Source organism: Bos taurus, chromosome 9 (assembly GCF_002263795.3).
Source record: "Bos taurus isolate L1 Dominette 01449 registration number 42190680 breed Hereford chromosome 9, ARS-UCD2.0, whole genome shotgun sequence".
Classification (NCBI taxonomy): Eukaryota; Metazoa; Chordata; class Mammalia; order Artiodactyla; family Bovidae; genus Bos; species Bos taurus.
This window is the reverse complement of record NC_037336.1, coordinates 62,833,121-62,855,411: the sequence shown is the minus strand read 5'-3', so window position 1 is coordinate 62,855,411 and position 22,291 is coordinate 62,833,121. Positions and strand designations below refer to the sequence as shown.

Here is a 22,291-nt window from a genome sequence, read left to right as displayed (position 1 = left end):
ATGATGACAGTCGTACCTCTCAAGACTTTGAATGAAAAATGTATGAAGAGACGGTGCACTGTCAGGGGAAGCAGGAGTAGAAAGATAAGTAAAGGGAGGCTAAAAAAAAAAAAAAAAAACAAGTAGGCAACTGGCATCCATGGCAAAGGACATGAATGAAGCTTAATTAATTCCTGCTGCTGAGGAACCAACAGTGTCATCTGTCACCAAGAGCTGCCTCGTACAATTCCTGACAGCCTTCCAGTCCCCAAACTGTACTCCAGATCCTTGAGGTTTAGCGTTAAGAATGTTCCAGAGACTCCTGTCTCTCTTTTAACAGCAGTTACCGTTACAGTCAGGGCTTCCCTGGTGGCTCAGTGGTAAAGAATCTGCCTTCCAATGCAGGAGATGCAGGTTTGATCCCTGGGCTGGGAAGATGCCCTGGAGAAGAAAATGGCAATGCACTTGGTATTCTTGCCTGGGAAATTCCATGGACAGAGGAGCATGACGGGCTATGGTCCATGGGGTCGCAAAAGTCAGACATGGCTTAGAGAAGTGGCAAGTGGTGGTCAGAGTGTAGGTTAGGAAGGAGAGTGACAGGAGAGGAGGCTGGTCAGACAGCCAGGTCCATGAAGAGCCTCAAATGCCTCAATAAGGATGTTGGATTTAATCCTACAAGCAGCAGAAAAATGCCTGAGGATTTTAACCAAAGGAGAACATGACCAGACCTGCAGTTTGGAAAGCCTCTTTGAATGAAAGAGAATGGAAGAACGGAGACTAGGTAGACAGATATTGGAATAGTCAGAGAGTGGTGAGGGGGAGTGTGCACCAAAGAAGAAAAAAAGTGAGGGGGAAGGGAAGGTGGGGAGATGTTCAATTTCAGAGGTAAAATATGAGGACAGACAAATCAGTATATTTAACTAGAAAATGACCTTTTGAAATCAAAATACTGCAAAGTTTCAGATTGCCAAGGAGTGGATCACCAGTCTCATAATTTGAGGATACAGTAGTAGAAGAGAGCAAGAGTCATCTTCTTTGCCAGACAGGCCAATCCTTTTCCCACTTTGGAGACTGTCAACCCTACCTTAATCACAGTCAACTGGGCAGAAAATCTCTTCTAGGAAACAATAGGACCAGAGGTGTTAATTACACACCTCATTTGTCTGCACTGTTAGCATTATTCTTTCACTGAGCCCTTCTAAACACATTGGTTACTTAACAACTAGGTTAAGCAAACAAGACTTACTCTGCAGATATCCATTCATTTATCATTCAACAAACATTTACTGAGCACCTACCATCTGCCAAGAACTATGCTAGGTCCTGGATATTCAATGGAAAGCTAGACAATACAGATTCCCTCCCAAACTGAAATTTTACTGAAATTTTATTCTAATGAAAGGAAGAAAGAGCTTCACAAGTATTTTCAATACAGTGTGTTAAAATGCAATAAAAGGCCATATTTTTCATACTTCTGCTTTGGTAAATCTGGAGAGAGTCTGGAGATTCTGCATTGCTAACACACTCCCAAGTGATGCTGATGTCACTGGTCTGGGAACCACCCTCTGCAGAACATAGAATCATGTAAATCAGTCCAGAACATTCTCATCCAAAGCCATTTGAAGAGAAATTGGCAGGAGGATGAAATCTTCGCATTTCATACTTTGAGCAATGCCATGTTGTGCTCAGTTATGTCCAACTCTTTGCAACTCCTTGGACTGTAGCCCACCAGGCTCTTCTGTCCATGAGATTTTTCAGGCAAGAATACTGGAGTGGGTTGCCAGGGGATCTTCCAACCCAGGGATCGAAACTGCGTCTGTGGCATCCCCACACTGGCAGGTGGATTCTTTACCACTAGCGCCACCTGAGAAGCCCACTTAGAGCAATGGCAAGGAATAATAGAAAAAGAAATAATAAGCACCATACAAGCATACTTGCAAAACTTTGATGACACTGAAGCAGAAAATCTGGGTTTATCCTTGAGTAAGTGGCAAGAGAAAGGCAGTGAAGCTGAGTGTCCACACATGGGACCTTAAGCAGATGTGAAACCAGAGCCATGAATGTTTAGAGAACAAGGCCGGGACAGAGCACTCACCTAGTCTCTCAGGCTCTCACTTTTTTGCTCACAGCACAGTGTAGAGGAATGCGTTATTTTTGTTTAGTCACTAAGCAGTGTCTGACTCTTTGCGACCCCACGGACTACAGCACACCAGTCCTCCCTGTCCTCCACCATCTCCAGGAATTTGCTCAAACTCATGTCCATTGAGTCAGTGATGCCATCCAACCATCTCATCCTCTGTTGTCCCTTTTTCCTACTGCCTTCAATCTTTCCCAACATTAGGGTCTTTTGCAATGAGTCAGCTCTTTGCATCAGATGCCCAAAGTATTGGAATTTCAGCTTCAGCATCAGTCCCTCCAGTGAATATTCAGGGTTGATTTCCTTTAAGATGGACTGGTTTGATCTCCTTGCTGTCCAAAGGACTCTCAAGAGTCTTCTCCAACACCACAGTTTGAAAGCATCAATTCTTCAGTGCTCAGTCTTCTTTATGGTCCAACTCTCACATCCATACATGACTACTGGAAAAACCATAGCTCTGACTAGACAGAACTTTGTCTGCAAAATGATGTCTCTGCTTTTTAATACACAGTCTATGTTTGTCATAGCTTTTCTTCCAAGGAGCAAGCATCTTTTAATTTCATGGCTGCAGTCACCATCCACAGTGACTTTGGATCCCAAGAAATCTTGTCACTATTTCCATTTTTTCCCCATCTATTTGCCATGAAGTGGTGGCTCGATCTTATATTTTGGACATTGAGCTTGAAGCCAGCTTTTCCACTCTCCTCTTTCATCTTCAGCAAGAGGCTCTTTAGTTCCTCTTTGCTTTCTGCCATAAGGGTGGTGTCATCTGCATATCTGAGGTTATTGACATTTCTCCCAGCAATCTTGATTCCAGCTTGAGCTTCATCCAGCTGAGCATTTCACATGATGTACTCTGCATATAAGTTAAATAAGCAGGGTGACAATATACAGCGCTGACGTACTCCTTTCCCAATTTTGAACCAGTTCAGTTCTGTTACTTCTTAACCTGCATGTTTCTGGAATAAACCCAATGTATTCATGGGGAAAAAAAGGATAACTTCCTAAGGAAATGCTTCTTACTTTGCATTTTAATACAGTGTGAAGAATCTACTAAGTGTTCTTAAGTTCTAAAACTGACACCTATATCATTAACAAAAGATACTTAAATCGGTGCCTAAGTCAACATGGAGAATCCCGTGGACAGATCGCAAAGAGCTGGACTGAAGGGACTTAGCACACATTTCTTTCTTGCAGCCATTCACAGTTGGGCGGGGTCTTTGAGCTGAACAGAGGCACTTTAGTTTTACAGTCAGGCAGAGGGTCTGAGTGCTCTGAGGCAGGTCATTATGTATGATTATAATAGCAAAAGCAAGGAAAAGCAAAGGTCAAAGTCAAAGAAACAGATGCAGCATGGAGTCAGAATTGGCTCTTCTCTGCAACACCTCCTTCCTTACTGGCAGGACTGGCCCTACACTGTCCAGAAAAGTTAAAATTCTTAGTTTTGCTTGGCTTTTGTTATATTGGTAGCCAAAAAGTATCTTATAAGATATTTCTGAAGATCGACTTAACACCCTTCGACTCTTTGGGTCTTTCCTACACTCGCTCTTGGTTACATTCATTGCCTGACTCCCAGGAAAGGAGTTAGAGAAGTGAAGTTAATTTTCTGTGTTCCTCACTCCTTTGATAACCATCATACACTGAGGTCCTCCTGTCCCCCAGCTGCCCACAGACCTTCCCTGAGACACCTACCCTGGGCCAGCAGTCTGTGCTCAGAAACTATTTTATCTATCTTTTGAAACAGCTCCCTCAGTAGCTTGGACAATTTCCCCCAAACCCATTTCCTGTGGCTCCAGGGACGTTTTCAACTACAGCAAGCTCTTTAATACCACCTCCAGAGAGGGGCAGGCACGTGACCATGGCCTGCTCAAAGTCCTTCCCTGGGGTTCATGCATGGTCCCTAGGGAACTGGAAAAATAGGAGCCTGGTGACCATACACTCTGCTTTCTGAAGGGGCCTGAGCCAATGAGACCAATACAAGAGACAAGAAGAAATGAGAGTTGGAGATCTGGAAAAAGCTGTAAGTGTTTTTGCTAATGTGGAATTAGAACAGCTAATTTTCCCACCTCTAATGGCTTATGATTCTTGAAAATATATCCATAAGCACTTCAGTTCAGTTCAGTCACTCAATCATGTCCAACTCTTTGTGACCCCATGGACTGCAGCATGCCAGGCTTCCCTGTCCATCACCAACTCCCAGAGCTTGCTCAAACTCATGTCCATCGAGTCAGTGATACCATCCAACCATCTCATCCTCTGTCGTCCCCTTCTCCTCCCGCCTTCATCATTCCTTCCAAAGAAATCCCAGGGCTGATCTCCTTCAGAATGGACTGGTTGGATCTCCTTGCAGTCCAAGGGACTCTCAAGAGTGTCCAACACCACAGTTCAAAAGCATCAATTCTTCGGCACTCAGCTTTCTTTATAGTCCAACTCTCACATCCATACATGACTACTGGAAAAATCATAGCCTTGACTAGACAGACCTTTGTGGACAAAGTAATGTCTCTGCTTTTTAATATGCTGTCTAGGTTGGTCATAACTTTTCTTCCAAGAAGCAAGTGTCTTTTAATTTCATGGCTGCAGTCACCATTTGCAGTGATTTGGAGACCAAGAAAATAATAATTACAGCTTAACAAATTACTCCTCTCAAGTAACATACCAGGAATTAAGTCAAGACTTACTCCGGTGGACTGAAAAGAATACTGAATGTGGAGTAACAACTTAGATTTAAATCCCACTCCAGAGACAGGACTTCCCTGGTGGTGCAGTGGTTAAGATTATGTGCTCCCAATGCAGGGGGCACGGTTTCAATCTCTGGTCTTGGAATTAAGATCCTGCATGCCACACAACACACTGCATGTCCCCCAAAATTTCCCACTCCAAAATTATTGCATGAGCTCAAGAACAGTTGCTCAGTCTCTCAGAGCCTCCATTTCTTCATCCATTAAAAAAAAAAAAATTTATTCCCCAGGTTGTTGTGAGAGTTAAATGATGTAATACTCAAAAAGACCCTTGCTCCTTGGGAGGAATGTAATGACAAACCTAGACAGCGTATTAAAAAAGCAGATACACTATTTGCCAACAAAAGTTCGTATAGTCAAAGCCATGATTTTTCCAGTAGTCATGTATGGATATGAGAGCTGGACAATAAAAAAGGGCTGAGTGCCAAACAATTGATGCTTTCTAACTGTGGTGCTGGAAAGGACTCTTAAGAGTCCCTTGGACAGCAAAGAGATCAAACCAGTCAATCCTAAAGGGACTCAACTCAATATTCACTGGAAAGACTGATGCTGAAGCTGAAGCTCCAATATTTTGGGCACGTGATGCAAAGAGCTGACTAATTTCAAAAGACCCTGATGCAGGGAGATTTGAAGGCAGTAGGAAAAGGAGACAACAGAGGATGAGATGGTTGGATGGCATCACCAACTCAATGGACATGAGTTTGAGCAAGCTCCAGGAGATGGTGAAGGACGGGGAAGCCAAAGCCTGGCATACTGCTGTCCACAGGGTCACAAAGAGACACGACTGAGCAACTGAACAACAACTCAGAAAGATGCCTTGGTAAACTACAAAGCCAGAGAGAGAAGAGATTGGAGGGGAAGGAAGTGAAATCAGAAAATCTCTAAAACTATGTAAGACAGTGCAATGCAAATAGGGGTTCTATTTTGATAAATAATGCTGAGAAATCAGAGATGCAAGGTCCAGAAACCACATGGCACCTTCAGTCCAAACCAGTCCAAGTTCTGGTTTGATCAAGGGAGCCCTCCAGGTGCTGATAAAGAGGATTCTCTTCATAGTGGTATTTCCAGGTGAAGAGCCTCATTGCCACATATTGTGTTATTAGAAAAGACCTCAGAGAGCATTTCCCTCGATCTTCCACACTTAAGAGATGAGTAGACACAGACACTCGGAGACTATATATACATATTTCAGAACTTAGAAATCACGCCACTTTTTAATATTTAGCACTTTATATTTTTCCTAAGAATGTCAAAATTCAACAATTTCCATTTCAACATAATTAAGAGCTACTTTTGTTTTTGAAATGTGTAACTAAGGTACGTCTGCAGTGACCGAGACATGAAATGATCACTCAGTAACATTACCATGATGATTTAAACACATTTATATCATGGAATTATTTTAGTACTAACGCTTTGGTTGAAATTGTCCCACAATTAAAACACTAGTATTTCTGTCTCTTCAAAACCTGTACTTGTGATGATTCCTTGATGCCCTCTACTGGTCACAATGTTACTATCCAATGTTCAATATGTATTATTTCTGTGTGGTCTCTTAATCTATTTAATAATATGCCAGAACATTAGAAAAGTTAACTTTGGGGACAAATAAGTAAGTAAATAAGTAAATAAAAGAGAAGGCAATGGCACCCCACTCCAGTACTCTTGCCTGGAAAACCCCATGGACGGAGGAGCCTGGTAGACTGCAGTCCATGGGGTCGCTGAGGGTTGGACACGACTGAGTGACTTCACTTTCACTTTTCACTTTCATGCATTGGAGAAGGAAATGGCAACCCACTCCAGTGTTCTTGCCTGGAGAATCTCAGGGACAGAGGAGCCTGGTGAGATTCTGTCTATGGGGTCGCACAGAATTGGACACGACTGACGTGACTTAGCAGCAGCAAGTAAAAAAAGGAATGTGCAAATTATAAGAATACGTTAAAAAATTAGGTAATGAAATAAACCCAAAACAAAGCATTAGTGGAATAAATTTGGGGAATGTTAGACAATTATGACATCCACTAGTTTCCCCTACTGTTTGATCTACAAAATGTAATAACTAAGCTATCATTTTTGTTCTCAATATAAAAATTTCCAACTGTGCTATAATCATCTATAAGGATGGTCTATTAAATGATTCATTACTGAATTTGACACAGATAAACAGAATTGTTAAAATTCAGTTATCAAATGCTGAGAGACACTATGTTAAGAAGTGCAGACAACAGAAAAACACGAGTGAATGCCCCATCCATTCAGATAGCCTTAATGCTAAAATAACTAAAATATATTCTTTAAATATATGGTTTTGTATACACAGACATGCATATCCTGCACAGCATAAAACCCTCTTTTGACCCAAAGAAAAATCACAACTCCTAATAATAAGCCAAATCGTGTGATAACCAGTCACATCACCGATGATCCACTCCCATCACCACCACTTTATCATCTGTAGGACCTCTGTCTTCCTTCTCTGATCCCCCAGAGATAAATCCATCAATACATTTCCCACACGAAGACCCACAAGGCTCTAGTTGTACCTCCAAAACAACTATTTTTGACCACCTGCCCAGTCTGGTTGCATATGCTAAGGGGAGCTGTGTTGCTCCCTGGGGCATCTTTTGCTGCCAGTCAGACCTGAGCTTCTGCTCCCAACTCTTCCTGCCTCTGTGTACCCCCAACTCCTAGTCCCAGCCTCCTCTTTGGTTCCTACCTCCCACCCTTATTCTTCTGCCCCCCACAACCCAGCTCAATGACTATTTGTTTCTAGGGCTTCCAGAAGAAAGTACCACAGTGGCTTAGACTATGGAGATTTATCTTCTTATAGTGCCGGAAGCTGCAAGTCTGAGATCAAGGTGTCAGAAGACTTGGCTTTTCCTGCCCTCCCTCCCCTTCCTTGGGTTACAGATGGATACCTTACTGCTGTGTCCTTATATGGCCTTTCCCCTGCTGTCCCTGGATGTGTCCAAATTTCCTCTTCTTGTCATACAGATCAAATGTATGGATACCAAGTGGGAAAGGGGAGTAGATGAATGGAAGGATGGGTCTGACGTGTATACACTATTGTATGTGTTCAGTTGCTCAGTTGCATCTGACTCTTTGTGACCCCATGAATTGTTTACCTGCCAGACTCCTCTGTCCATGGAATTTTTCAGGCAAGGATACTGGAACAGGTTGCCATTTCCTACTCCAGGGGATTGTCCCAGCCCAGGGATCAAACCTGTCTCCTCATTGGCAGGCAGATTCTTTACCACTAGCACCACCTCAGAAGCCCACACTATTAATACTATATATAAAAGAGACAATTAATGAGAACCTAGTTTATAGCACTGGGAACTCTACTCAATGGTCTGTGGTGACCTAAATGGGAAGAAAATCCAAAAAGAAGAGGGGATATACTTATGTATAGCTGATTCATTTTGCCATACTGTAGAAACCAACACAACATTGTGAAGCAACTACACTATGATAAAAATTAATTTTACAATTTTTCCTCTTCTTGTAAAGGAAAGGAAAGTGAAGTCGCTCAGTCGTGTCCGACTCTTTGCAACCCCATGGACTGTAGCCTATCAGGCTCCTCCGTCCATGGGATTTTCCAGGCAAGAGTGCTGGAGTGGATTGCCATTTCCTTCTCCAGGGGATCTTCCCGACCCAGGAATCGAACCCGGGTCTCCTGCATTGCAGGCAGACGCTTTACCGTCTGAGTACACAGCTCAATGGCTCTTCTTGTAAAGACACAGTCAAATTGGATTAGAGTCCATCCTAATTCCCTCACTTTAATTTAATCTTCTCTACCAAGGCCCTAGGGCTTCCCCAATGGCTCAACAGGTAAAGAATCCACCTGCAATGCAGGAGACACTGAAGACATAGGTTCAAACCCTGGGTGGAGAAGTTCCACTGGAGAAGAAAATGGGACTTCAGTCTAGTATTCTTACCTGGAGAATTCCATGGACAGAAGAGCCTGGTGGGCTACAGTCCATGGGGTCACAAAGAGTCAGAGACGACTGAGTGACTAACAGTGATTTCCAGGCAAAATCAATATGATTTTGAAAGATGATTCTTACCTATGTTTCTTAGAAGTTTTTCAGGTTTTTCAATTCCCTTAAAAAAATCAATTTGTGTGACTCTAAGGTTAAAGCTGGTCTGCTGGACATATTTGTCCCACAAGAGGCATAATAATAGTAGTAGTCATGGTAGTATCTCTCTCTCTTCCAAAATGCTACCTGTTTTAATCTCTTTATAATAGAAAAAAATCTATTAATTCAATCAGAACCTATTAAGATGTCTTGTTTTCAGATTTTTAAAAAATTTTGTTTTAGGGAATTCCCTGGTGGTCTGGTGGTTAGGACTCGGAACTCTCATTGCCAAGGGTCAGGGTTTGATCCCTGGTCAGGCAACTGAAATATTGCAAGCTGCATGGTGCAGCCAATACAAATAAAAAGCACAACCAGTTCAGTTCAGGAGAAAGGGCTTATTGGCAAAATATCAAATAATGTCCATCAGCCAAAAGACAACCTACACGTTACACAAATAGATCTGTCAGTCCCTGTACTGTCGAGAGATCAGTCACTCACCAATTTAAATTAGAGTTCATGAATCAATACTCTGTTTTAGCAAACATCAGTGCTTTCATCTGCACAAAAGTGCATATTTCCTCAGGGAAATTTTCTCATGAATTTCTCATCCATGATCAAAATTTACAATATCCCTTGCTAAGGTTTTGTAAAGAAGTTATCCCCTGACACTTGAGAGCAGTATGTATACAAGGATGACAAAGTCAAGATCTGGTAGGACTTCCCGGGTGGTCCAGTGGTTAAGAATCTGCCTTGCAACGCAGGGGACACAGGTTCCATGGCTGGTTGAGGAGTTAAGGTTCTACATGCCACGGGGCAGCCCTGGGGCTGCAGTGAAAGACCTCACGCAACACAACAAAGATCCCGCTTGCCACAGCTAAGGCCTGAAGCAGCCAAACAAATAAATAATTGTGGTTTTTTTTTTTTAAGTCAAGGTATAGAACCTCACATTCTTTAAAGTAATTCAAATGGAAACTGCAACCCTGGATGCCTAGAACTCAATTATGGACAATAAGACAAATGAGGCAGCTGTCACTTTTAGGGTTACTACCTATATTAGTCTTCTCCGTTTGCCATAACAAAGAGCCACAGACTAGGTGACTTAAACAACAGAAATTTATTTTCTCACGATTCTGAAGGCTAGAAGTCCAAGACCAGGAGCTGGAAAATTCAGTTTCTGGTGAGGTCTCACTCCCTGACTTGTAAATGGCCGCCTTCTCACTGTGTCCTCAATGGCTTTCTTCTCTGCTCATGCAGAATGAGTTGTATTAAACTCTTTCTCTTCTTAGAAAGACACCAATCCTATCAAAACAGGGCCCCACCCTTACAACCTCATTTAATTTTATCTATCACCTTAAAGGCCCTCCAAAATACAGTCACATTGAGAGTGAGGGCTTCAACATATGAATTTGGAGGAGAAGGAAACACAATTTAGTCTATATCTTTACCTTTTCTGCAATAGCAACACCCTGGTTAATGTTAATACAGCATGAGATCAAAATGCAGAATTTCTAGCTCTTCAGAGTTCTGAGATATCCATAAGGAATGCTTTATTAACTGAGATACCACTTATTCGAATTTGGTGCTGTCTGAACTGGGGGCATCTGAAGCTTTCACTGGTACCGTATTTACAAAAAGAATAATTTAGGCAACTGCAAGTCTTAACAAGATTGCAGAATTGGGGAACCAATAGAGAATAAATTTAATGTTTGTCAGTGATATATAAATAAGTGAACCGATTTCTAATCACCCTTAACTGGTCATAAAAGCAATTTGGTGGGCTTTCTCTTCAGGCACTCATTGCCAACTGCAATCAAATAACTATTAGTTCAATGCTCTAATCTTTAAAGACATTAAATATATTGCTTTTCTTTTTTAAAGAAGCAATTCTTTTTAAAAAAGATTATTTGATATGGGCTATTTTTAAGTCTTTATTGAATTTGTTATAATATTGATCCTGTTATGTTTTGGTTTCTTGGGTCCAAGGCATGTGGGATCTTAGCTACCTGACCAGGGATTGAGGGATTGAACCCACACCTCCTGAATGGGAAGGTGAACTTTTAACCACTGGACCACTGGGGAAGTCCCTATGTTTCTTTGTGTGTGTGTGTGTGTGTGTGTGTGTGTGCATATCTGCAAAAAACTTTTTTTTTTTAATTTTAAATTTTATTTTATTTTTAAACTTTATAAAATTGTATTAGTTTACCAAATATCAAAATTCTTCAAACATTTCCGAGTCCCTAATACATACAAGTCACACTCAGGGTCCTCATTTGCATAGTCAAGGCCCTCCTTAATCCAGTTCTGGTTATGTACCCAGCACTGGTTCCAATTAGTTTCAGTAGAACCCCTAGTTCAGTCAGACTACTCTTCCTCTGGCTCGTGGGCATCCCATACCAGCTTGTGCCTGGTTTGCAGGGCTGGCTTGCCCCTTCTGTCTTTGGTGCTTTAAAATCTTACACTTCAGAGTGAATGCTACAAGCAGAATCTAGAAAATAAAGATATTCTCCATGCTTCGTACTCCACTATATAATTTAGGATCTCAATTCCTTAGTCACTTTTATTCCGAAAATTTCTGCTCCCTATAAGCTTCACCTCAAGTCCCACCTCCTTGAAGAAAGACTAATTTTACTCCTTTTTATGGAGCTGCTCTTCTCTAAATTGCAAGATCCATTCCACCCTCTCTGGCTGTGCCATACAGCTTGTCTTTCCAGTTTCTTTTTTTCATAAGCAGCTCTTGAAATAGAGTGTCAATTCCTTCAAGTCAGGTACAGCTGACTTTTACTGTCTTTTTAAACATTCAAGGAGTTCAACAGTGTGGAAACAACTCGATAAAAAATTTTTTTCGTCAAAGTAACTTGAGTTCAAACCCTTCACTGCTTCAAATCAATCTTCCCAAGTAATGCTAATTACTGAGGCCATGCTGCGTCTAGCACTTTGTTCATTCCTGACATCTAAAGTCAGTTCTGGAGCAACAGGAATGTGACAAAGAAACATAAAAAGAGAGTGGAAAATTGACAAATTACTTCAAAGAGGTGGAAAAATTCACTAAGCAGTAGTCAAAGAGAGTCATTTTTTTAAATATAAATTTATTTATTTTAATTGGAGGTTAATAAACAGTCATTTAGGGACGTTTTAATGCAGAAAAGAAAGCTCTCACTTGAAATGCTAAGTGGGAGAACAACTTAAGTTTAGTTTATGAACATTGTTGCTAATTATTTAAAAGATAAGAACTAAATTAATTTCTTTTCTTAAAACCAAATACATTCAAACCTCTTCAATTTCCTGAAGTACTAAAGCAAGGTTTTGGGTAGAGTGGGCTGGAATAGATGGGGTGAGGACAGAGACTGTACTTTATTTTTCAGATGAATCCTATCACCTGAGAGCAGTTTCTGCTGTTTTCCAAGAATGAGTTACAGTGGTCACACTCTGGCCTCACCCTAATATTAGGCAGTGATGGAAAATTGTCTCTCTCAGCTCTGTGAATCAATAATTCTCAGTCCTTAAGAACTCCAATATTGTATTCTACCTTGATTTTATAACTACAACTCTACTAAAAGTCTTCACGGTATAATTATATATATACTTAAAGCACATAAGCTAAAAATACTTACTTTCACTACAACTCTAGACACACAACAATAGGATGAGTTGAACTGAATTATCTAAGAAAGCCATTCTAGAACCCAAGCAAAGATTCTCAGCACTTTTTTAATATAGACAATGGTAACTCTGAGCAGAGAGAACACACACAACTCCCTCTGACTTAATTTCATAATCAATGTCTGCTCATCCAAACAATGTTTCCCAAAGTTTTTGGACAAAGGATTAATTTTAGCTGAACTTATCTACTATTTGTCACTGAGTCTGTCTTTGACCTATCTCTACAATGTTTTATTTATTTATTTGGCCATGCTGTGTGGTCTGGGGGATCTTAGTTCCACAACCAAGGATCAAAACCAAGCCCATGGTAAAAGCACTGAGTCCTAACCACTGGACCACCAAAGAATTCTCAAAATATTTTTTTAGATGACAGATTTTGAATTGTGCCAAAATTATACAACAAGAGTTCCCTTCCTCAGTGGTTGATCTTACTTAGTAAGCTATGTGCCATAAGTACGAACAATGGAGCACTCGCAAACTTGACTCCGAACTTGGCCACGGGACATGTTTGAGCAATGGATGCTAGCAAACATGATGCAAGCAAAGGATTGAAAAGCACTTGTGCTTTGGGGGCTTCCCCTCTAACCGCCACCACTACCACCACCATATGACGGAGCCCAAACAAGCCTATCGAGGATGAAAAGCATGTGGTCCAGTCATTCCTGCGACCCATTCCTTCCACTTAACCACTGGAAGCAGTGCCAGCCAACAGCTCACTACAGATAACTGAGAACCAGCCTAAACCAGAAGAATTGCCCTGTGCATTCCAACTCCCACTGCAAAAAGTGTGAACCAAACAAATGGCTTCTGTTTTAAGCCACTAAGTTTTGAGGTGTTTTGTCATTCAGTAAAAGCTAACTGACACACCATGAGATTTCAAACAATTGCCTGCATTCTTTTCACCATTTGTCTTCAATTCCAATGATCCTGTGTTTGAATTGCTAGATCATTACTAGATCTTTCATTTTACTGAAACACAGTGTGATTATGGGATTGCAGTCTGGAAACCAATTCAGAGAATTTAGAGATTGTCTCATAAATGGGAGAATGGAAGAGTAATAGTTTTCACCAGCTGGATTTTACTAATATTCAGCTGTCATATCTCTGCAACATATTTCAAATGAGTGAAATACATCAGAAATACATTGATGGCTGAAACATAAGCACCAAAGTCCAACATCTTTTACAGCAAAGTTATTTGAAATCCAGGGAAAAAATGAAAGCTTTCAAGAAAAAACAAGAGCTTTTCTTTTTTTTTTTTAGTACACCAAGCAGGTGGCATACTATAACCACAAATAAAGCATTCAAATTTCAATTCATCTCAACAAAAATTGGGTGATTATTTGGCTTCATCATGGATCAAAGCCCCCAGATATCTGTAGTTTTTGTACCAGACATTCCAAAATGGAACCAAAGGAGAACAATAAATCTAAGTTGCAACACATTCAAAATGAATCACTTGTTTATGTCACTGATAAAAATCATTGTTTTGATGCTATTATAGCTACAATTATTATGGCATCTATTGTTTCTGATTCCTATTGCATAATATGATTTTTTATTTTTGCATTTTTAATGAGTATTCTTGCTTAACTTTAGGACATTTAAATAGATTTCTCCATAAATTTCCAGACTGAAATCCACCTTCAGTGGATTTCATACCAAATTTTGTACTGATTTATCTCATCAGTCAGTGAGGAGGCAAAACTGACAATTGGTATTATATTCAATTTAAAAAACAGTGAAAACCCCCCAAAAATGGTTTTCAATAAATAAATAAGTTGGAAAGCATATGGAGAATCGGGAATCCCCTTGCATTCTTGCTGGGAATGTAAATTGATACAGCCACTATGGAGAACAGTATGGAGGTTCCTTAAAAAACTACAAATAGAACTACCACATGACCCAACAATCCCATTCTTGGGTGTATACCCAGAAGAAATCATAATTCAAAAGGACACATGCACCCCAATGTTCATTGCAGCACTATTTATAATATAGCCAGGACATGGAAGGAAACTAAATGTCCATCAACAGAAGAACCAATAAAGAAGATGTACATATGTACAATATTAAATGCAATATGGCTGGAATATTACTCAGCCATAAAAAGGAATGTAATCGAATGATTTGGAGAGACGTGGATGGACCTAGAGACTGTCATACAGAGTAAAGTAAATCAGAAAGAGAAAAATAAATATCATATATTAATGCATACCTGTGGAATCTAGAAAAACAATACCGATGATCTTATTTGCACAACAGAAATAGAGACACAGATATAGAGAATAAACATATGGACACTAAGAGGGGAAAGAGGGAGAACAGGATGAATTGGGAGATTGGGACTGACATATATACACTATTGATACTGTGTTTCAGGTAACAATGAGAACCTACTGTCCTCAGAGAACTCTATTCAGTGCTCAGGGAACTCTACTCAGTGCTCTGCAGTGACCTAAATGGTCACCACCCCCTCCACCACACCCACATATTTGGACAAATGGAGTGTTTATACCCACCTTTCTGAAAGTCCTGGAGCCCTTGGTCAGGGTCTGGCTGGTTCCCAAAGAGGAGGCTTTGGGCGCTGGAGACAGGCTTCAAAAAGGCTCCTATGTCGTGTATGGGATGCTCTGATGAAGATCTTGGGAAGGTCTTTGGTGCCATGACACAGGGAAGCCAGGGAGTTCTCTGTGGCTGTGCCCTTACAGATCCACAGTAAGCGTGCATTTGTTCCAGGGGACCAGTGACTCCAGAGGAAGGCTGCCACCCTCTCTCCTTTGCTTGTCGGTGAGGGACCAAGAGGACCAGGAACAAGTGTGGACGGGGCCTATGGCTTCTTTGGGCCTTTGAACCTGGCTGCATTCTGATCTTAATCTCTTAATCTCACGGCAGCGACTCGAATTTTTCATTCGAAGAAAACCAGAGGGCCTGCCTGCCCTTCTCCATCAACGCCCACCACTTTTTCTCCCCCTGCCTCTCACACCACCCCAGACACCCATGTTCCTACTCTCAAGAGGTGGGGAATAACATTGGGGAGGCCCTCATCTTCCCCAAGAAGGACCCCTCGCTCCTGGCATACTTAGTGCCATTTCTAATCCTATCTTTGTTCTGATAGCTCTCAGAAAGTGGGGGTCCCTTCCCAGTGCCCCACCCCCTCTAGAGTGCCCCCAGCCAGCAGCAGGCCCCTCTGCCCACTCTCCCCAGCCTGACCCCTCCCTGCCATAGAGAGGCATCAGTGCTATCGCCCCGCAGCAGGGGCTGCATCAAGACCGCCTCTCAGAGGCCGGACAGTGGCTTTTCTTGGTGGCATCACCTGGCACAGGTGGGAGTGAGGAGAAGTCCTTCCTCTCCATCATGGGATGAAGAGAGCTTAGACTATAATCTCCAAATTAGAGTTCTGATCAAAAGATGCAGAGTCCTGATCTCCAGACCCTATTTCCCTTCCCAGGAAGAAAATAACTAAACCCTTATCCAGGAAAAAGCACCACACCTTCCCTTGGACAACCTTGAGCTCTGCTGTAGGGAGTGTTTCAAAGTTTCTGCCTTCCTGAGGTTCTTCCTGAGGAAGTGTGTCTGTCCTAACCTGTGTCTGCTCAGGCCCCACCCACTAAGTGCAGGCAGATCTCCCCTAGATTCCTGCAGGGGTGAGGGGGTAGCTATGTACACAGCCCCCTTCCCCTGCCCAGCTCTCCGCTGCTGACTACTGGGAGCTGCTCTTGGCCCACCAGCCGTGGACTGGCATTCCCTTGGAGAGGGCCTCGCAGCTTTGAACAGGTATAAGCCCACCTTTGTTCCTCCCCTCCCAGGGCATGTTCCCAAGGGGGAGAGTTTAATGGCTGGAAGAGCATTGGAAGGAGCCTTCCGAGAATCATGGATGGACAGAAGCATATTTCAGAAGAGGTTTTCCTCCAATTCCTGCTCTCTCTCAAAGGACACAGAATGCTGAATATTTACTGTCTTAGATCATGAATTTCTTTTTCTTTTTTCCTTTAAAAACCAAACTAACTTTGTTGCTGTTCAGTCGCTCAGTCATGTCTGGCTCTTTGTGACCCTATGAACTGCAACAGGCCAGGCTTCCCTGTCGTTCACTATCTCCTGGAGCTTGCTCAAACTCATATTTAGTAGGTGATTCTATCTAACCAACTCATCGAAGCAAGTTTATTAAACATTTTTAAAGAGCTTATGGATTTCTGATACCTCCCACTAAAAGGAACCAAAGGGGACCCCAGTGTAAATCCCACCTAAGGTAGGTTCAGTGTATATCCTCTCTTTCTGCTCGCTGGACACCTGACACTGAGCCCCTTGGTAGGTGGGCAGATGGTGCTGGGCCCTGCTGATCCAGCCCCCCTGCTGCTTCCTAAAGACTGTTAGAGGGGGAAGGACTGCCTGAGATCCACAGGTCACCCTATCACTGGTGTTGAGCCCATTCGGTTTTGAATTATCAGTCTTTCTCCATTTCCCCCAAGGTCTTGGTTTTGAGAAACGTAGCAGGACTTTTGAACTAGGCTTTTTTGTTTGTTTATTTGGAGCATGTTAAAATATTAATTTTGAGATTTTACCTCCTTTCAGGTTATTTTTGCTAATATCAGATGTATATATGACAAGTGTATGGTTCTTTTGTTTTAACCCTTCTTAGGGTTTCTTTAGAGAAAACTTTGAAGATAAACTCCTTCTTGATATATATATATGTATTTTTTTTTCTTAGCAACTTGTTATCACTGGAATCAAAGGCGAAAAGTGATCTCTTTTTGAACTGGTTGTATTTGTATATCACAAGTAAAAGCTGTTTTTGTTCAGCTGCCCAAAAAAAAGAAAAAGAGATTTAATATTCTCAGTGGAAGCTGGAGTGAAATATTGGACCTCTCCTCTGAAGAATACTTTTCCATCAGGTTTTCAGAAACTGTTCCTGTAATGCCAAATGATTTGAAGTAAGAAGCATTTCCTTTAAAAAGCAGGTGTCTAATGGGAAGGTCAGTTAAATATAAGAAGTTTGTAACTATAAGCCAGTCATTTGGTTTTTTGAAAACTGTAAGTTTGGTGGAATAAGTACAGCATTGCGATTCTCAAGTCTCAAATCTTTATATGAAAACAGTAATAATCTTCCTTGTGTGCTTGGTGATGAAAGGTCCCCTGAGGAAAAAATGGACAGAGTATTTAAGGGTAAATACTTAATAAATATGAAAAATGGATTTCTCACCCCATCATCTAATTATTAGACATTATTTAATAGCTTATTAGGGGCTTCCCTGCTGGCTCAGTAGTAAAGATTCTGCCTGCCAATGTAGGAGATGTAGGTTTGATTCCTGGGTCAGGAAGATTTCCTGGCAGAGGAAATGGCAACCCACTCCAGTATTCTTGCCTGGGAAATCCCATGGACAGAGGAGCCTAGCGGGCTACAGTCTTTGGGGTCCCAAAAGAATCGGACTAAGCAACAATGACAATAGTTTATTAGATACTAAGAGAGGACAGACTAACGTTAATTCATCATTATTAGAAACCAATACTGACACTTGCAGGAAGAAGTTTTTAAAAATTATACTCTAGCTTTTCTATGGTTGAAATACTGTAACTTCCTGTCATTAATATAGTGAACTGGGTCTCACGTGATCACAGGCTTGGGCTCACAAGATAAAAATAAATAACCCAAATAACCTCCTTCGTGACAGAAAAATATTTCAGAGCTAGAAGAAAAAGAGAAGACCTGGTCTGTGCAACCTGTGGTTTCTGTAGCTTACATTATAGGGTGTGTCCTGCCCAACTCTTTGTAACTCTGTGCACTGTAGCCCACCAGGCTTCTCTGTCCTGGGAATTTTCAAGGCAAGAATACTGGAGTGGGTTGCCTTTTCCTGCTCCAGGGGATCTTCCTGATACAGGGATCAAACCCTCGTCTCTTGTGTCTGCTGCACTGGCAGGCAGATGCTAGTGCATCTGGTAACACTAGCACCATCTGGGAAGTTTACATTATATACATGTGCAAACACAATCCTTCAGGATACTTAACAAGTAATAAATAATGATAACCTCTTTATTCAGAATCCAGTAGTTAGGTTGACTTTAAAGCGACTCTGTGGGGCTTTCGTTTTGGTGGGTATGAGTTTATGACAGAAAGTATGTTTTTCCAATCTGTTAATCACTATTGACCCTGTATTATGTGTTGCATGCTTTATCTCACTTAAGCTTCACAAAAAACTCTTTTGAGACAGATTAGAAAATTGAGGGTAAGGAGAATGATAACTTGCCTGTGATCATGCAGTTTACAAATAATGAAGATGAAAGACAGGTTTTGCCAATGACCACATTCTTAGCCAGTAAATTCCTCTTAACGAAAGAAATAGCAATGAGGAAACTAGAAGATTCTAGGTTTTGTGGCCACTTAAAAAAAAAATGAAATGCTTCACAAATTTGCATATCATACTTGGTCGGGTTGCATGTTAATCTTCTCTGTATCATTTTGATTTTAGTGTATGTGCTACAGTAGTGAGCACTGTAACTCACACTTAACTTGGCTGAAAAAAGAGAGACCAAAAACAGTTGACTGGCACTACAAATAAACCCACGCAATTTATTAGACCTGACCCCTAGCTAGACTTTCCTTATCTGCCCTCAGTCATTAAGCTTTGACACTCTTAATTAATGGATACATATGTCAGCTGGGTTTATTGCATATGAAAAATGCCCAGGAACAAACAAAAAATAATATGTTGTTCCCAGGAGCAAGTAAGAAATTATTGATTATGATACGTGAGAGTTCACTCAGGTGCTTTGCTGTAGTTGAGGGAGAGAAAAGAAAAACAGGTTGGTGAAATATAGCTCCTGTAAAGAGCTGGATATTCTCCATGCTTTTGACAAACTCAATTTATGAGTATAGATCTGTGCCACAGAGCTGGCCACCCAGCAACCACACAAAACCATCTGTGCTTACCTAGTAACTGCTCAGAATAACCTAATTCTCCTGTTTTCAAAGCTAACAATATGAGACACAAAAGGAAAACATACAGAATTGAAAGAAATTGCAGGGAGATGGAATCTTTGCTGGTGCTAGACTTAACATTTTGGCAAAGCTTTGTCTAATTAGCTAAGATCCCATCCTGTAGGATAGACTATTTTGCAGAATAATTTTAAATACATTATTATTTTTAACCATCATTGCTTATAAATTCATTAAGTAAGGAAATTTAAATGTGGAATTACATACAAAGTCTTCATGGCAACATCCCAGCCCTCTCCAGCTACTCAGCATCCTTCCCTGGTTTCTCTACCTCTGCTCACATCTTACAACTGGGACCTCAGATGGTCCCTTCATGCCTCTATTTATCTGTCCTTCACTGGCCTTTCTTTTCCTCTTTCCTTATTCTCTTGGGTTCAGCCATCATGTCTTGGAGTTGGTCCTGCATCCATATGACCAGCTCACATTTCCCTCAAATTCCAGGAGGTTTGTTCCATCACTGTGTTTAACACCTTTATTTATCTGTATATTTACTTGCATCTTTTCAAATTCATGACAATGGCCTAGACTAGGCTTGGTGTTGTCTTTTGAGGATGCCAAGCACACTCCCACCTCCAGGCCTTTGCATCTGTTGCTTTCTCTGTTTGGAACACTGTTTCCCTTCATATGCATGGCTGGCTTCCTTACCTCCTTCATGTTTTTATCTAAAGTCAGGGAGAACTTCCTGACCACCCCCTTTAAAACTGCAACACAAACTAAGTTAGACTCCTGTATTCCCTGTTCCCTCTCCATGCCTGACTCTTCTACATAGCAATTACAACTTCTAAAACATATGTGTTGCTTACATATTTTGTTTATTGCTTATCTCTCCATGCAAGCTTCCAAGGGCAGGAATTTTTTATCTAATATGTTCAATTCTACATCCCTAGTGCTCACAACACTGGCACAAAAGCCAATATTACCCATGAATATAATGGATGAAGGAATGAGTGAATGATTGCCCCACTGACACCTCACATAAAACTCCTTCTCGTTCATAGATCTGCTCCCTTCCTGCCATAAATAGTAGCATCTGCCTCCTTCTACTCATTCAGATGAAAAATCTCAATCACATTATCCCTTTTTTTAAATAACATATTTTAAGTTATTTTGAAATCCCACGTACCCACTTCTTACTATTTATCCCATTTCTATTCTCCTAGCCCTGGTCCAGGGTCTCATCACCTGCCCTGCCTTTCACAAGGACTGCTGCATCACTTCAAGCCTTTCTTGTCTCCAGCTTCTGTTCTTCAGTTCATCCCAGAACACTGACCTAGACGGAGTTTCCTAAAATCCATATGTCAGATCACATCATGCCCTATTCTAAATCCTTAACATGGAATTGAAGACTGTCCATGACCTGATCTCAAACCATCCTGCAATCCTCACCTTTCACATGCTCTATATCCAGACACAGGGGACAGCTCCCCCTGTCCTAAAGCCAAGGGTACTGTGATGACTCCAAACCTTGCTGCTGTTCCCTCAGCTGCCCAAGCCAATGCAGCCATTGCTTGTTCTACAAGCATTCCCTGAACTGTCTCTGTCCTCCGCTTCCCACCCACTTTGTTGATATCTCTATGTTTGCACTTACGAATCAAGATTGCAGGGAGAAATATCAATAACCTCAGATATGCAGATGACACCACCCTTATGGCAGAAAGTGAAGAATAATGAAAGAGCCTCTTGATGAAAGTGAAAGAGGAGAGTGAAAAAGTTGGCTTAAAGCTCAACGTTCAGAAAACTAAGATCACGGCATCCAGTCCCATCACTTTATGGCAAATAGATGGGGAAACAGTGGAAACAGTGGCTGACTTTATTTTGGGGGGCTCCAAAATCACTGCAGATGGTGATTGCAGCCATGAAATTAAAAGACACTTTACTCCTTGGAAGGAAAGTTATGACCAACCTAGACAGCATATTAAAAAGCAGAGACATTACTTTGTCCACAAAGGTCTGTCTAGTCAAGGCTATGATTTTTCCAGTAGTCATGTATGGATGTGAGAGTTGGACTATAAAGAAAGCTGAGTGCCGAAGAATTGATGCTTTTGAACTGTGGTGTTGGAGAATACTCTTGAGAGTCCCTTGGACTGCAAGGAGACCCAACCAGTCCATCCTAAAGGACATCAGTCCTGGGTGTTCATTGGAAGAACTGATGTTGAGGCTGAAACTCCAATACTTTGGCCACCTGATGCAAAGAGCTGACTCATTTGAAAAGACCCTGATGCTGGGAAAGATTCAGAGCAGGAGGAGAAGGGGACGCCAGAGGATGAGATGGTTGGCTGGCATGCATCACCGACTCAATGGACATGGGTTTGGGTGGACTCTGAGAGTTGGTGAAGGACCGGGAAGCCTGGCGTGCTGCGCTTCATGGGGTTACAAAGAGTTGGACACAACTGAGTGACTGAACTGAACTGAACTGAATCCATTTAATCTTTTTTTTTTTTATTGGAATATAATTGCTTTATAATGTTGTGTTAGTTTCTGATGTACAATGAAATGAATCTGGTATATACATACATATATCCCCATCCTCTTGAGCCTTCTTCCCTCCCCATCCCCATCCCACTCTGCTAGGTCATCACAGAGCACCAAACCTAGCTCCCTGTGCTTTATAGCAGCTTCCCACTGTTAAATGCCCATCTCTCACCTCAAGCCACAGTCTCATTGAGAACCATCTGCAGGCATCATTTACCTATATATGCATCAT

General features: G+C 41.4%; 1 non-coding gene across 1 annotated transcript; it reads right to left on the bottom strand.

Moving 5' to 3' along the window:
• Positions 1 to 18,977: 18,977 nt before the first annotated feature.
• On the bottom strand, positions 18,978 to 19,084 carry LOC112448199 (U6 spliceosomal RNA). The gene has a single exon (XR_003036586.1). It is a non-coding gene; the product is annotated as a U6 spliceosomal RNA (small nuclear RNA).
• Between the last annotated feature and the right edge of the window lie 3,207 nt (positions 19,085 to 22,291).